We start from the raw sequence: 16,529 nt of genomic DNA, 5'->3' as shown, positions 1-16,529 counted from the left end.
AGGAGAGTGAAAAAGTTGGCTTAAAACTCCACATTCAGAAAACTGAGAGCATGGCATCCAGTCCCATCATTTCATGGCAAATAGACGGGGAAACAATGGAGACAGTGAAACACTTTATTTTGGGGGGCTCCAAAATCACTGCAGATGGTGACAGCAGCCATAAAATTAAAAGACGCTTGCTCCTTGAAAGAAAAGCTATGACCAACCTAGATAGCATATTATTATTATTAAAAAGCAGAGACATTACTTTGCCAATCCTTTGATGTAGATCCAATTTTTTTTTTTTTTTTTGCATAGAAATAAGTTGCCTAAAGGCAAATATTTGAGTTTTTATTTCCTTAAGTTATGGAAAAATAAGAAGACACCTACAGCTATTTTAATGCAGAATATGTCTATAGATTTTTACAACCCTATCCAAATATTCTATAATGGTGTTACCTACACCCATGTCAACAACAACAACAAAAAAAGGCAAATCAGAAAAAAAAAAAAAAGGCAAATCACCCTTATTGAATTTTTTCAATAGATTCATCTTAGTTTTCATAGAAACAGTTGTGGGGGTTTTTTTGGAACCATATTTTATTAATTTATAAATAAGTACAAATGAATACATAAGTTTGGGAACAAACACAATTCTCTCTTGATGAGATTGGTGGAGGTGAAGGAGAGCAGGAGACGAGCTGTTTGCTGGACCCAGAGTATTGACTGCGCCTTGGGGATCAGCCTACACGTTTAATAGCCAGAGAATAGAACGTTGCTGATTTCAAGAGAAGAAAAATGGAATCTATTTATGAAATATCTTAAATCGTATTCACTTATATAACTTATACACTAACATTCTGATTCATAGAAATGAAAATGAAAAAGAAATCAGCAACAATAATTTTATTGTCCTCACCCTCACATTACCTCCTGAAACGTAAATCGAGTCTTTGTACAGATCTCAAGACTTGCCTCTACCGCCCTTCTGTAAGAAGCCTCCTACTTGCCAGGCATTCACACTCAGACATGCGGCTAATGTGTTTTTTAGTTATCATTTCTGGACAATTAGATAATTTCCAGCATTCTCCATCTTACTCCACATCTTAAGTGTATGCTTATGGAATACAAGGTCTAGAGCAGTCTTTTTCTCATAGTGACCATGAAGACATGGTCTCATTTATTAGTGTACATTTTATTACATGTATTTGTTACTTAAAAAAAAATAACTAACAAATGTTCACATGCATTTTATGCTTAATAGTGTATAAAACACTCTCACTCCCCTTTCTCACTAATCTAATAAACCATTGTTGAACGCTTTCTCAGTGCCCTACATGATCCTCTGCCTGGTCAGAGAAGGCAGAAAGGGCCTCTCTGAGACGATGACTTATAAGCCGAGATCCAAATGTGAAAAACCCACAAAATTGCAACAGAGAAGGGAAGCTTTCTTCAGATCCTCTGGTGGTGGGACTGAAGGGAGCATGTTGGAAACATGGTAATAAAGTATGTCAACCAGAGGGAGAGTGGGAAGAAGTGAAGACGGGTGGGCAAAGGGGAAGTGGGTCTGGGTAAGCCCTGGTGAAAATTTCTATTTCATTCTAAGGAAATGGGAATGCTCCAGGTGACTTTTTTTTTTTTTAAGATTTTTTGATTTATTTTTGGCTCCACTAGGTTTTTGCCGCTACGCACAGGCTTTCTTTGGCTGCAGTGAGTGGGGACTGCCGCATAGTTGGGCCGTGCAGGCTTCTCACTGTGGTGTCTTCTCTTGTTGCGAAGGAGGGCTCTAATTTGTGTGGGCTCAGCAGTTGCGGTACATGGGCTTACTTGCTCCGTGACACGTGGAATCTTCCTGGATCAGGAATTGAGCCGGTGTTCCCTGTATTGGCAGTCAGATTCTTAACTGCTAGACCACCCAGGGAAGCCCCCATTGAAGTGTTTCTAGGAAGCGAATGACATATTCTAATTTATAATTAAAAGTTCATCCGGGCTTCTGATTGGAGAATGGTGGAAGCTGAAAGATCAGTTGGCAGACTAGTGTGGATTGATCTCACAGACCTGTTGAACCGAAGAAGTCAGACATGAAAGAGTATATCCTGTACTATACATTGATTTCTATATGTTGTAGATACATGATATTCTATGCATTGATTGTGTGGGGTTTACCAGTAATTCAAGCAGGAGTGGATGGTGGTTAGACTAGTCTGCATGAGGCTTCAGTACGTATAAATTCTTATTGCAAACTGATAAACTAGGAGAGAGGAATGTGGTCATTCTGCATGTTATAGACATAAAAAAACAAGTTAAAAGAACCAAATGCCTTACTTAAAATCACAAGCTAGTTGTAGTGGATCTAGGTCCCAAGTTCAAAGTATTCTATTCATTTTACTAACCATAATGAATAATAAAGTAATCATTATATTTTATATTATACTTATATAAATTATTGAAAAGGTAATATACTTTATGTATATACTTTGTAAATTAATACTGTATGTATAAAAAGGTATATGTATACTTTTATACAAAGGACTTTTACTCAATAATAAGAGGGTAAAAAAATGAAAAATGACTGGACATGTAACAGCATGGATTAAAAAATATATATGACAAAACTCAAAAAATTTATCTTCCTTATTTCAGAAAATATAAATGATTTACTAAATATGTAGAGTCAAATATGACAGTGCTGAGCTGAGAATCCAAGTTTCTGAAGTTGGGTAATACAGCCATAGATCTTGGGCCTGAAGCTACTGAAGAACCCTAACTTCTGACCCTTAGTCAAGTGTCATGACATACTAGTAACCAAGCCTAACCCTCTTTGGAAATGTAATAAATCCTAGAAGTCAAGAATATGTCCCACATGGACAATATAGACTCCTTTCTAGAACAGGAGTAGGTGTGCTGAATATTGGAAAAATTTTCAAGACCACAGAATGATTTTAGGTCCTGGACCATGCAGAAAGACTGCTTTTCTAAGACACGCTTTGAAAATCCAGAATGAGACAAAGAATCAAGACAGCTTAAAATAAGCCCCGTGAAAGGACTGGGGTAGCTTATCAGAATTTAGAGTCATTCTAATCACACCTTTGACAGTGGTGGATGCTGCTGAGCTGTTAATAGGACACGATGCCCTTAGAGGAATGGCATTTTGGCAAAATGCAGTATCTTCCGACAGTTCATTTTTTATGACTCTATTTATGGACCGCATACTTTTATACGATCTCATTAGCCAGCCATTAATCATTTCTAAATCTGTCTATATTATATAATTTTCAATGTCTGAATGTGCATTTGTGAAAACTGTGTTGTACTTGTATAGAATTGTGGTTTATAAAGCATTTCGGGCCTGAATCCTCAGACAATGAGGAGATGAGAGATGCTGGCTCCTTCACCTTATCTATACTTCCTTGGGTGAACTAGAGTCATTGCAGGGTGGAGGGGGTGGGGGGGATGGTACACATCCTGAGAAATCTCAGCTTGAGTGACACCTGAACAACTTAAGAGATGGAAATGATTGAAGAGGCTGGCTTTAAGAATAATGTTTTTGTGGGCATCTAATTTCTCTAAAGGCTTCCCAGGTTAGGTTTTACAGGTTATTCTGTAAAAGTTTGTGATAGAGTTAAGGTCCCAGGAGATTGTCTTGGTAGTATTTTTTATTTGTTTATAGGGCTGGCTTAATTATTTGGGGCTTACGGACCAATCAGTTCAACCATGTAACACAACAGCCGTGTATGTTTGTTCTTTTCATCCTTCAACTTAGTTTCCTAACTGCACACAAAGTATATTTAACAGAAGGAAGCGATCAGCAAAGACCCAAGCCAAGCTGGTTGTGTTTGCAGACATAATCAGGTCTAAGGTAGATGGAGAATATTCCAGTTTCATTTTAATCCATATTCAACCCAGAATTATGTACAATAAGATTCTTAACGATGTTTACTAAAGATGATGTATTGGGGCATTTGCCACAGAAATGTGAAACAATGACTTACAACAGGGAGAGCTGGATTGAGATCGTTATATGGATGGAAGTTTCCTGAAAGCATTGTGGGAAACATCATTTGGATAAGATACTTGGACGAGGAGTTGATTTATTAGTATTGCAAGGGTGCATGAGAGAGAGGAAGTAAGAGGTTATGAGAGAATGACCCTCCTGTAATGGTGGGTGGGAGAATTCTTACAGTGTATATGTTAGCACTGCTGTGTAGGGAAGGTCTTTGTACTTCCTGGGTCTGCACTGTCCAACACGGTAGCCACTGGTCACATGTGACTATTGAGCGCTTGAAGTGTGGCCAGTCTGAATTGAGATATGCTGTTAGTGTAAAATACAAACTGAATTTCAGAGTTAGTATTAAAACATAAAATACCTGATAAATAATTTATATTTAATTGAATATTGAGATAGTAAAAGTTTTGATACTGATTTAAATAAACTACATCATTAATTTTTACCTAGATTATTTTGCTTTAAAAATTTTTTCACTTATTTGTCTTTGGCTGTACTGGGTCCTCATAGCTGTGTGTGGGCTTTCTCTAGTTGAGATGAGCAGGGACTACTCTCTAGTTGCTGTGTGAAGGCTTCCCATCTCAGTGGCTTCTCTTGTTGTGGGAGTTGTGGCTCTTGGACACTAGAGCACAGGCTTCATAGTTGTGTTACATGAGCCTAGTTGCCCTGCGGCATGTGGGATCATCTGAGAACAGGAATCAAACGTGTTCCTGCATTAGCAGGAGAATTCTTAACTGCTGGACTACCAGGGAAGGCCTCATCATTTTACCTTTTTTAAGGTGATGTCCAAAAAATTTAAATTTTAAATGTGACTCACATTATAATTTCTCTTGGGGTGCACCTTCCTTAGCCTTTCAGTGGCCTGGACACATCTCTGTTGGGATGGAAACGTCTAGCACAGTTATTGGTTTGAGAGTGATTGGGGCTGGCAGTGTAGGTGGGGAGGGTCATTAGAACTCAATGAGTGTCTGACAGAATTGCTCCCTGACTCTAGAGGACCCAGGCTGGATTCATGGAAGGAAAGGTAATTTGCATCTTGCTAGAGACAAGGCAAAAGAGACAATGGTTAGCTTCATGGAAGCCAGAGAAGTGAGAGGGAGCCAGGGATTAGAGATCTCTGAGAAATGAGGCCAAGAGTTGGACAAAGTGCTGATTCCCAGACTAGGGCTTGAGAGGAGAGGATTTCTTTCTATACAGTAATCTGCTTCTGGAAAAGATATCTAACTAGACACTGCTTGTATGTTCAATTCTGCTGTGTTCTTAGTAAATATTTTTCTTAAGTTCATTGCACCTCATGTTTGCTCTGGGAACACAGAGAAATTTTGCACAAGCTTGGCCAAGCTTTTAAAGGGAGTGTGGCATGACCCCAAGAAAGAGACGTGCTGATATGTACTGAGGAATATTTTAAATGTTGATAGGATGGAGCGTGCCTGAGACCAGGGATCACATCTTTATTCTCTGAACCCCTCACACCGAGCTCAGTGCCTGGAACATGGTAGGCACCCAGTAGCTGCTTGATGAATGAATTAATGGCTGAAGAGCAAAGTGATACTTAAGAGGATGAAGTCGGATCAGCTCTCTCTCCCGATCAGAAGCTGCTTGGTATAATTCTTGGAGAATTTTGACTTACCAAAATAAAAGTACATACCGAAGTGAAAATAAATATGGAAGAAGTGAGTCCAATAAAACAACAATCATAGCTACCATCAATAGAGGAGTTCTCATGAGCCAGGACTAAGGCCTTTACATGTATTATCTTATTCTATCAATATCAAAGAATTAACTATGATCTATATAACATTAAATCTCATTTTATAGATGAGACGACTGAATTGTAAAGAAGTCAAAGAATCAGCTGAAATTTATAAGGTTAGTAAAAGTGAAGCTGGAATTTGAATTCAAACAGTCTGACTCCAAGGTAAGTTTTCCTGATCATTATTCCATAATTATATTTCATTTAAATATTATCCATAAAGTGAAATATGATACATGTATCTCTTTTGTGGAGGTTTCGCTCACTGTGTAGGTGAGTGTGTGTATGTGTAACTATGCACAGATGTGTTAGCACCAGGATAGACGACGTCTTCCTCTGTTTTGGTCCATCCTAGTAAGAGATGAATATTTAATTGGTCTCAGTGGTTAGAGTATTTCTTAATAAATTTACCTGTTTGTTAAAATTACATTAAAAATTAGCTACTTTCAGTATATTTGCATGTGTAATTGTTATTGTTCAGCTTAGCAGATTCTCTAACCAAATCTAACTTTTCTGGTTCTAAATTATAGATGTATTACTCTTCCTCCTACTACTATTATTGCACATATACACACACATGTACATATATATATGTATGCATCTTTAAGCTCTAAGACTGTTCTCAGCATTACCTCTTGTAGGTCATCCAGAAGTCAATCCTATTTGAGTATCAGCAAATAGAGATACTAGGCTCTGCCTTTAACCTTTTTGTTATATGCAAAGCTGTTTCTTGCAGTGTAACATATTTGTTTTTAAAAGATGTTAAAATAACTTAAATGTCAAATGAGAGGTTTGGGCAAATTACAATAATTCCGTAAGACAGAACATTACATGCTTTTAAAATTATAAATGCAAAGAGGTTCTTCGTAAGTACAAAGAAGCTGTGATTAAAAGTTAAGTGGAAAAAAAGGACATAACTATAATTGAATTCAGTGGTGGTGTGGTGCTAAAGAATCTACCTGCAATGCAGGAGACCCAGGTTTGATCCCTGGGTGGAGAAGATCCCCTGGAGAAGAAAGTGGCAACCCACTCCAGTATTCTTGCCTGGGATAACCCATGGACAGAGGAGCCTGGTGAGCTACAGTCATGGGGTCCCAAAAGATTTGGACACAACTTAGCTACCAAACAACAACTCTGTATGCAATATATGTAGAAGGAAGGATATATACCAAAATAGTAGCAATGTATTCTGATACACATTTTTCTATTTATATATTTTCCAAGTTGTCTACTATATGCATATGTACACATAAGCTTATTTATATGCATATATATGTGTGTGTATATATCTATATCTTATCTCTCTATATGTATATGTGTATATATTTTACATAGGAAGCAACAGTTAGAACTGGACATGGAACAACAAACTGGTTCCAAACTGGGAAAGGAGTACGTCAAGGCTGTATAATGTCATCCTGCTTGTTTAACTTATATGCAGAGTACATCATGAGAAACGCTGGACTGGATGAAGCACAAGCTGGAATAAAGATTTCCGGGAGAAATATCAATAACCTCAGATATGCAGATGACACCACCCTTATGGCAGAAAGCGAAGAAGAACTAAAGAACCTCTTGATGAAAGGGAGGGGGAGAGTGAAAAAGTTGGCTTAAAGCTCAACATTCAGAAAACTAAGATCATGGCATCCAGTCCCATCAGTTCAGTTAAATTCAGTCTCAGTCGTGTCCGACTCTTTGCGACCCCGTGAATGGCAGCATGCCAGGCCTCCCTGTCCATCACCAACTCCTGGAGCTTACTCAAACTCATGTCCATCGAGTCGGTGATGCCATCCAGCCATCTCATCCTCTGTCATCCCCTTTTCCTCCTGCCCCCCATCCCTCGTAGCATCAGGGTCTTTTCCAATGAGTCAGCTCTTCCCATCAGGTGGCCAAAGTATTGGAGTTTCAGCTTCAGCATCAGTCCTTCCAATGAACACCCAGGACTGATCTCCTTTAGGATGGACTGGTTGGATCTCCTGGCAGTCCAAGGGACTCTCAAGAGTCTTCTCCAACACCGCAGTTCAAAAGCATCAATTCTTTGGCACTGCAGTGATTTTGGAGCCCCCCAAAAATAAAGCCTGACACTGCTTCCACTTCATGGCAAATAGATGGGGAAACAATGGAAACAGTGACAGACTTTGTTTTTTTGGGGCTCCCAGATTATTGTAGATGGTGACTGCAGCCATGAAATTAAAAGACGCTTGCTCCTTGGAAGGAAAGTTATGACCAACCTAGACGGCATATTATAAAGCAGAGACATTACTTTGCCAACAAAGGTCCATCTAGTCAAGTCTATGGTTTTTCCAGTAGTCATGTATAAATGTAAGAGTTGGACTATAAAGAAAGCTGAGTCCTGAAGAATTGATGCTTTTGAACTGTGGTATTGGAGAAGACTCTTGAGAGTCCCTTGAACTGCAAGGAGATCCAACCAGACCATCCTAAAGGAGATTACTCTGAGTGTTCACTGGAAGGACTGATGATGAAGGTGAAACTCCAATACTTTGGCCACCTGATGCAAAGAACTGATTCATTGGAAAAGATCCTGATGCTGGAAAAGATTGAGGTTGAGAGGAGAAGGGGATGACAGACGATGAGATGGTTGGATGGCATCACTGACTCAATGGATATGAGTTTGAGTAAAATCTGGGAGTTGGTGATGGACAGGGAGGCCTGGCATACTGCAGTCCATGAGGTTGCAAAGAGTTGGACACAACTGAGCAACTGAACCGAACCGAACTGATATTTGGACCAGGAATAGAAACTTCCTAAGTCTCATGTTTTCTATAGTCATGTCTACCACTGGGTCACTGTTGGAGTCAAAGAACCATCATAAGTGAGGCACTCAGGCCAGTGCCAGTCATGTAGAGATGCTAAAAATTTTGTTTTTCTCCCTTCCCTATGTCTTTCTTCTAATCCTGGCTCTTCAAAAGTCATGCTAACTACCTTCTTAGAGTTTGGCCTTTTTCTCTTCACCATAACCTGTAGTTATAGACAGTTGAGAATGATAAAGGGATTTATGACAGTCGGCATCTCTTCAGCTCTCCCCTTAGCTTTCTCTCCTTAGCTTTCTGGGGCCTCTGACTAGATGACATGCTACTAAGGAATCCCTCTCTCAACCTCACACATACAGCAAAAAGGGTCGTTTTTATACCATATGCTGTTAAAGAACTCAATCCATTCTCAAAGCATGTTTGGCCTTTTGAACTTACATAATCTTGATTTTTCCTCCAAGGCATAGGAATTTGTCTAATGGGAAAAAATACAATAATGCCTTGAATCATTATGTGTGTATCCATGTTTCCAAACATACACAAACATTTTACTTTTACTTTTAAAAAATTCTGGAATACGGTTTCATTTGGGTAACTTCAGGATTCATTTTGATAGCAGCTCAAATGTGCTTCTACCAGAATCACCAACCATCCAGACTTGCTTAATCTTCTAAAAGTGATCGATGTTGCTACCCCTCCAAGGGAGCACACTATTGATTGTTGTTGTTTAGTCGCTAAGTCACATCCAATTCTTTTGTGACTCCAAGGACTATAGCCCACCAGCTCTCTTAATTCCATTTGAGAAAAACTAACTTCTCATGGACACAGCTTGATGCTTCATTAGACACCTTTATCTTCATACTATTGTAACAGAGTTATCAACACATGCTTGGGTCAGGCTATTAAAACAGTTACTTGGGTAGATTTTTTTTTTAGTATTTCTTCTCCAATAAGGAATTTATTTCATCACTATCATTTATAAACTTCTAAACTAGAAATGAAAAAGTTGCTGAAGCCTCCTACAGATTTTAATTTCTAACAAAGTGAATACCAGTCTCTAATATATTTAAAGAAAAATCTCTTTGGGACCTTTTACCTAAGTGTAAAGGGGCCTTGAAGCTGAAAAGGGAGAAAAACCACTGGGTTTATCCCAGCCACGATTGGTCCATTTCTTGCTCTGACCTCACAGGGCATCACTGTGATGCAACTCACCGGGACCCTTTATAAGACCTCAGCTGGTCTTGTCCGCAGAGCCCTGGAAGCTGATTTTGGTGACCTGACGGCTGGACCTATAGTTAGCGAGCGTTTTTCCGTGTTTTTGCCATTTTGTTGATTTTTTTTCCTTTTTCTCTTTTTTCTTTCTCTTTTTCTCATTTTTTAAATTTGTGTCTTATCATTTTTTTCTTTCAGTTTTAGTTTCTCCTCCCCATTTTTTGTTTTTCCCCATTTTCCCCCTTCTTTTTCTCATTTTATCTTATTATTTGTTTTTAGTTAGTGTTGCTAGTGTTAGCATAGAGACCATCATTGATATAGTTATAGCAGAGTTGGTATAGCTACTAGTTTGCTAGCGTAGATAGTATAGTTAGTGTCAGCACTGTTAGTGTTCTCCATAGTTAGTGTGGTGGGTATAGTTAACAGGTTCCTAGCATAGTTAGTATCTGCACTGTTACCATAGTTGTTAGCATTAGAATAGCTGTATAACACGGTTAGCATACACAGTATTGTTCAAACAGTTAGCATTCTTAGTGAGGGCTTAGTGGTAGAGTTAGTATAGTTAGGTCAGTAGTATAGCTTAGTGGTAGTTAGTGTAGTTAGGGATGCAGGACTTGACAGCCATCTCGACCAACAAGATGGCTCGTATCAAGGATTATGACATCCTTGACACCCTTGGCGAGGGCCAATCCGCCGAGGTGAAATTGGCCCGGCATCGTCTCACCAAGGCACTGGTAGCCATCAAGATCATCGAAAAGACAGATCACACCAACCTCCGGCAACTCTCTCAGGAGGTCAGGGCCTTGAGAAGCATGAACAACCACCGGAACATTGTCCAACTCGTCGAGATCATAGACACCGAGGAGACTCTCTTTTTAATCATGGAGTACCTCAGTGGGGGAGACTTAGCCACCTACCTGGACGCCCAAGGCTGCCTGACCGAGGGGGAGGCCCGAGGCGTGTTCCGCCAGCTGGTCTCAGCCCTGCGGCACTGCCATCGGCGGGGCGTGGTGCACCGGGACGTGAAGCCGGGCAACATCCTCCTGGAGGCGAACAAGATCAAACTCTCAGACTTTGGCCTCAGCGACCAGTGGCACCCCGGAAAAAAACTGAACACCTCCTGCGGCACCCTTGAGTACATGGCCCCAGAACTCTTCCTGGGGCTGCCCTACACAGGCCCAGAGGTGGACGTGTGGAGCCTCGGCGTGGTGCTGTACACCCTGGTAACGGGGTCCGCCCCCTTCACGGGACGAGATTTCCGGGAGCTGCGGGACTGCGTCTGCACAGGGCACTACCGTGTGCCCGAAGGCCTATCAGGTGAGATGAAAGACTTGATACGCCGTATGTTAACGCTCAACCCGGCCAACAGGGCGACTTTAGATGATGTTCGGCATCATCCTTGGCTGAACGTGGGCCTGGAAAGGCCACTCCCGCCAGCCTATGGAGATTACCCTGGGGTGACAATGGGGATGACACTGGGCTGGTCGAGGGACCAGATCCAGGGCAGGCATACAAGCACGGGCAGAGACTCGAATGGACCCAAGGTGCGGGCCCGCACCATCTTTGTGAGGCCAGCTGTTTCCTCCGACCTCAGCAGCCAAGAACATACGCCTCCCGCCAACCCTGAAGTGTCCACGCTTATTCCCGACTGGCTTTGGGAGACCATGGAGCAGGAGAACCAGGAGTCAAGGGAGAAGACCAGAGAGCCTGCCACTCCCTCACCCTGCCCGGAGGCGAGGACCGTCACCCCCAGCTCAGCCCCCTCCACTCGCAACACCCGTGATGGCCGCAGCGCCCCAGCCACCGATCGCGCCGGTGACCGCCACGACACGTGTGGGACCAGGCTCACCTGTGACGCCTGCGGCGGGCGTGACAGCAGCCACACCCGTGATACCAGCTTCACGCGGGACACCAGAGACGCCTGCGATACCAGCCTCACCCACGGCGCCCTAAGCACCCAGGACACCACTGGGGCCTGCGACATAGAAGACGCCCGTGGCGCCCGCGATACCTACGGCGCCAGTGTCCCCAGGGACACCAGAGGCGCCCGTGACACCGGTGGTGCCCACGGCACCCGGGACACCAGAGGCACCTGTGACATGAGCGGTAAAACCCACTGCCCCCCAGATGTGCCTGATGCGGGAAGCTCCACCCTTGTTGGGCAGCCCCAGAATTTGTCTCCAGTCACTCCCCCTGGCCTCACCCAGAAGAAGAAGGGGGTGGCTGGGAGAATATGGAGAGGTCTCCTTAAACATCTTTGCTGTGGGCTGCCCAGCAAGAGGGGTAAAAAAGTGAGCCCAGAAACACCTAGGGGATGACCTGCCAAGCCCCCTGGGACCTGGGCATGTTCCCACCTGGATGATGGGACTCAAACCCAGCACCTCCACCCCTTCAGACGAGATCGGGCGCGTTCAGGGTGGTATGGCCGTAGACACCTCCACCCCTTCAGGAAGCCTCCTGTCCAAAACCCTGACCAGCACAGAGGATGCTCTGCAGGGACCTGGGCGACCAGAAGAGGCACCACCCTGGCCTGGCTGCCCCTCCTCCCCTGCTGGGTGAAACTTCAGAGACTGGACTGTCCCCTGGAGCATGTCCCCATCCCCCACACTTCTGTCTTCCATGTGGTGGGGGAGAGGATAGTTATTGCCAACTCCTTGGTTCTTCCCTTGGTTCAATCTTATTAAACTTCAACGCTCCAGAAAGATGTATCACACTCTCTTTTGCATTCTCTCTGGTTACAGTAGTGTGTAGGCATGTAGTACTTGGCGTTAATGAGCTAAGAATTAGCACAATCATCCCCAAGAGCAACAGTTGCTGCACTGCAGGGTAGAAATGCAGAAAGAGTGTATTATTCCCCTGCATTGACATTATCTAATATTTTCAGAAGGGGCAGAGGAAACTTTCGGTCCCTGCAGCTAGGGCTAATAGCACCGGGACGTCTAGGATAGGATAATAAGTCCTGTGAACCAGCCAGTGTGCGGTGCGCTCAGGTCCCTGTGTGGATGCCTCTCCTGAATATGCTGCATGAGCTGGGCGCGCTCCTTCCCCCATGGGCAGGCACCCTGAGGCGTGGCGTTTTTTACATTTTCTGAGGTGAATTATTTTTAAAGTCTATTGAACTAAATAAAATGACAGGTGCTGCTGCTGTTGCTGCTAAGTCACTTCAGTCGTGTCCGACTCTGTGCGACCCCATAGACAGCAGCCCACCAGGCTCCCCCGTCCCTGGGATTCTCCAGGCAAGAACCCTGGAGTGGGTTGCCATTTCCTTCTCCAATGCATGAAAGTGAAATGTGAAAGTGAAGTCACTCAGTCGTGTCCGACTCTTAGCGACCCCCTGGGCTGCAGCCTACCAGGCTCCTCCGTCCGTGGGATTTTCCAGGCAAGAGTACTGCAGTGGGTTGCCATTGCCTTCTCTGCATAAAATCTGAGGCCTGTGTTTTAACTGATTTTATGAATTATGCTTCCTAAATTGATGTAGAGTTAAATAGGATGTAATTAACTCTTCTTGACACACCCGAGTCACTGGGTGCATGCACAGGGGCCCCTGGTTATCTGAGGACTGTGCTCCAGCCAGGCGACTCCCCAGGTCACATCTCACCCTGCCTGTGTTATGTTATATGCAACTGACATGTAACGTATATGCTCACAGACAGTAGAGAAGAGTGAACACTATCCATCCTGTGTGGCAGGTGAAAACGTTTGGAGACTCGCTGTTTTAAGTATGCCTTCTAAATATATAACATAAAATACAGGACCTCAAATTAGTACTTTGAAATAATTTTAGTGAAGACTACAAGTCACAGAGGCCTGCGTTGAAATGCCAGCCTTCTTGATCCTACTTGGGCAAGTACTTGGACAAGTTACCTAAGCGGCTTGAGCCTTACTTTGCTAATGCTACTTAAGAATTAACTAGGAATTAACCTACACCTTGCACGGTCGTATAGAGAACGTGGCACAGAGGTGTTCACTATTACAGAGTAACAATTAGGAGCAGAGACCCAGTCCTCCATCTCTGTGTCCCTTCAGTTACCTAACCTTACTAGTTTCCTAGTCTATAATACGATCACCTTTTAGAATTAGGGTGTTGTAAAGATTAAATGTCTTACAACACTGCCCGGCAAGTAGCACACACTAGCTACGTGTTAGTTACTATTAACATCATTATCATCACCACCACTGAAATGTTAAGTAAACACTGCCACATTATCAGATTCATTACTTTTCTACTATATGAAAAAATGCTCCTTGAAAATTAACCTTATTTAGTGAACTGATTATAATATAGGATGAACTCACACACTCAAAAGAGTTTTTATGCTGATTTTTAGAAACTTTAAATATACAAGAAATTATCTGAATTACCATTGGTCATGAATGTTGACAAGATACATACAACAAATATCCATTTTCAGTGAACATATCCCTTCACGGAACTAAAGCATATCACAAACTGATATGTCTATTGTAGTTTCTCCCCAAAGATTTCAAAGCAGTTTAAAATAATTATATATAGCAATTCTCAAAACTTACAAGTATACTTACCTGGCAGAAGTGGTTCTCCCAGGGCAAGGCTCACCCATTGCACTCCGGTGTGTTGACCTCTGCGATTTCCTCAAATAGGGGAAACTCGACTGTGTAATTTATGGTAGTGGGGGACTGCGGGCGCGCTTTCCCCTGAAAAACAAAACTTACAAATTACCAGAGAAAATTGCATCTGAGAGCAATCAACATCTTTCTCTAAAACTTTTGCTACATAATTCCAAAGTGCTACAGTCTAACTGTTGCAAACCTGCCACTCATCCAATTAGTCGGAACACTGACTGCATGTCCACTGCACAGGCAGGCACTGGGCCAAACCCTGTTACAGAGTAACAGGAAAGGCGAGACCACAGCGACAGTGGGCGCCACCAACACTGTGATTAAATGTTCCTGAAATGCTGTTTTCCTTAAACAGTGAAAAGAGTAAATTGTATGTTCCAACACTGGAGTGCATTAATAGTTAAGAGTTAAGTAACTTCATAAAAGTGACAGTACAATATTTTCCCCAAGGAGACTAGGATTAAATGAAATAAGCATCCGTCTCTACTGCTCAATTACTAAGTAAAGGTAAATGACCACTTTAAATGAGTCAAATAACCTCAAGAATGACACTATTTTTCACCCATCTGAAGGAGAAAGTTTTGAGAAAATCTTAAGTTAGCTGTTACATGTCACTTGTAATCTATCAGAAATAAAGTACATTCACTCAGTTTCACTCAGCATCTGAAACTGAATTTTTGCTGGGGCGACTAGGATCAATTTACTAATCATGCCTTCCTTTGATCAACCATTTTTTCTTAGGAGAGAAAAATCTAGCCTTAATGCAATCATCAAACAATCTAGAATTCATACTTTTTATCCTACATTTTACAAAACAAGATTTTTCTCAAGTAGCTACCTGTTAAAGTTTTAAAGAATTTAACATATATATTACCCAGCAAAATTGCTCTGCCCAAAAAAAAAAAAAAAAAAAAAAATGCAATCTTGACTCCAAGTTAAGTAATCTTAGTGCTTCAAGTGGTCATCCAAAACCTGAAAGTGGACAAACAGCCAACCACCTTTTTAGTACCTACCTCTCCAGAAGAAAGGGCTGTTAGACAAATGCTATTAATACTGACAGCAATTGTATCAAACTGACACGCAGGAAGGTGCACTTCAGGATTAAGTACCTTCCTTGGAGTTCATTATTATGAACTATGAATGTCACATTAGAAAAACTGCTGTCATTTCATTTTATGAATGCTGAATCAGGTAGCTTTAGTTAACTGCAACACTTTACAAACAGGCTATCAAATAAGCCCCAATTACCAAGTTGTTCCAGACACAGAGCTTCTGTTTCTATTATTAAGTGTAATTAAAGAATAAAAAGGATCAGTTTATTTTTCTTGATACATTAGTCTAAAACGATCTGCAATAAGTCTCTGAACACCCAAGTGACTGAAATTCCTTGAGCTATACAAAACACTCCTCTGGAATGCCAGTCGTCCAAATGGCAAGACTATAAGAACACACAACTGATACACATTCTCCACATTACACATGAAGGAGTAAAAAGATTTCAAACTCAGTAAATTTACAGGAGGGAGGGGAGAAAAAGTGAAAACAAATGCCCCAAGTCTTTGTCTTCTCCAGAATGGCATTTTGTAGCACTGCAAGAATTCAGGCATTTCATCAGTATTCTGCACACTGGGGGACATTCAGTAACTGCTGGTGACAGATGAGTCGACAAGAAGCTTCACCAACAAACAGTATTAACAGGTAATGTTGCAAATCAGTCATGGAACAGCGGGAGAAGGAATGTGGAGGAGTTCAAAGAGTAACAATCTTTGGCCAAATTTTACATTCAGAGCAAATCAATCACACACTCCTCCAGGGAAAAAAAAGAGAGAGAGAGAGAGATTTGGTGTGACCCAGAATAACCATGAGGACCACACACACACACACAGAACAAGTGCCAAGTCCACTACAGTTTGACAGTCATGCATTTGGATAATTATAGTAGAAACGTGTGTTTTGGAAACACAGCTAAGACCACACCCTAGGACCGAGAACCGGGACTTTAAATGCTAAGGATCTGCGGTCCACGCAACACCTGAATCGGGCGGTATCGGGGCACCAAGTTCAAGGCAGGTGATCAGGAGGGCCGCGTGTCCGGGCGAGGCCTGGTGGAGTCCGAGGGAGAAAGGGGTGTGGATCCGGGGACCAGCAGCGGGAGGGAAGGCGGCCGCTGGGAGGAAAGGACGTGGGAGCTCCGGGTCGGGGGACGACC

At 42.3% G+C, this 16,529-nt stretch overlaps 1 pseudogene; it reads left to right on the top strand.

Annotated features, from left to right (window-relative positions):
• The first annotated feature begins 14,255 nt into the window (after window positions 1–14,255).
• Window positions 14,256–14,398, top strand: LOC122682346 (annotated as a pseudogene).
• The last annotated feature ends 2,131 nt before the right edge of the window (window positions 14,399–16,529 follow it).

This window comes from Cervus elaphus, chromosome 23 (assembly GCF_910594005.1).
Source record: "Cervus elaphus chromosome 23, mCerEla1.1, whole genome shotgun sequence".
NCBI classification, from domain to species: domain Eukaryota; kingdom Metazoa; phylum Chordata; class Mammalia; order Artiodactyla; family Cervidae; genus Cervus; species Cervus elaphus.
This window is presented reverse-complemented; position numbering and strand designations above follow the sequence as displayed.